Source organism: Suricata suricatta, chromosome 11, assembly GCF_006229205.1.
Source record: "Suricata suricatta isolate VVHF042 chromosome 11, meerkat_22Aug2017_6uvM2_HiC, whole genome shotgun sequence".
NCBI classification, from domain to species: domain Eukaryota; kingdom Metazoa; phylum Chordata; class Mammalia; order Carnivora; family Herpestidae; genus Suricata; species Suricata suricatta.
Window position 1 is genome coordinate 6766745 of NC_043710.1, and position 1123 is coordinate 6767867.

General features: G+C 59.2%; 1 protein-coding gene across 2 annotated transcripts in view; it reads left to right on the forward strand.

Annotated features, from left to right (window-relative positions):
- Nucleotides 1-683: 683 nt before the first annotated feature.
- The window catches only part of MAJIN (membrane anchored junction protein), a 24703-nt gene continuing 24263 nt past the window's right edge, over nucleotides 684-1123 (forward strand). Inside the window, exon 1 of one of the 2 annotated variants that reach the window (XM_029957295.1) lies at nucleotides 684-822. The gene's annotated coding sequence lies outside the window, so the exon portion shown is untranslated. The remainder of the gene's footprint in view (nucleotides 823-1123) is intronic. The other variant, XM_029957296.1, reaches the window with a different exon arrangement.

Sequence of the window (1123 nt, forward strand, 5' to 3'; positions counted from 1 at the left end):
AAAATAAATAAAATATAATAAAATAAGGATACGAATAATTGTTTTACAGGGGCGCCTGAGTGGCTCAGTCTGTTAAACGCAGACTCTTGATTTTGGCTCAGGTCATAATCTCACGGTTTGTGAGTTCGAGCCCTAGGTCAGGCTCTGGGCTGACAGTACATGCAGAGCCTGCTTGGGATTCTCTCTCCCTCTCTCTCTGCCGCTACCCTGCTTGTGCACTCCTTCTCTCTCACAAAATAAATAAACAGAAAAAAATAAGACTATTTTAAAAACTGCTTTACAACATGGCGTTCGAGATTCATTAAAGAAGAAGGAGTATGAAAAGTGCCTTCACGAAGCTCGGCACATTGCTAGGGGCTCCGCAGTACACAGCTCCCACGGCAGGCACGGAGTATGCGCTAACTAAACCAAAGGTGGGCAGGATGAATAGTGACAAAAGGGTGCCCAGTGCCCAGCAGCGAGCCACACCCGGCCTGAGCTTTGGGCAACCCACGGGCCGGGTCACCGCATCGCGCACGCGCACGCGCACATCCTGGCCAAACCCCAGAACGCGCGCCCACAGCAACTTAGAAAGCACATCTGCGAGTGCGCAGAACGCTGGGCTCTGGTGGGGGTGGGGCCGGAGAGTGTGGCTGCGCGTGCGCAGAAGGGCTGGCGGCGCGCGCGGTAAGAGCCAAAGCACGAGACCGGCTTCGAGCGCGGTCGACGCCCACACCTTTCAGGACGTTCTCTGGGAGAAACTGAGGACCGCTTTTACGAGGCGCAAAGACCCCGTGGCCTGTGTAAGGGCGCGGCCTGACCTGGGAAAGCCTTGAGACTGAGGTAACGGCCCACAGCGGCCCGGTGCTCCCACGAGGTTGACGCGTCGTGGCCTTTATTTTCCGAGGGAGAGTTACGGCCCAGGCGCCTCAGCAGTGGCGCCAGAGGACCGGGCCGCGGGGAGGCGGGCGGGCAGGGCCGCTCCCCTTCCCGGGTGAGCGCGGTGACTCCGAGGCCGAGAACTCGGTGGGCCGGCTGCTTTCTCCGCCCCTGAGGGCTGCCCCTGGCGAGTTCAGCCTCCCGATGGCCCCCCGCGCCCCCCTTGCCCGCACTTTTTTCTTTGAACGCCTTACCCCCTCCGCCT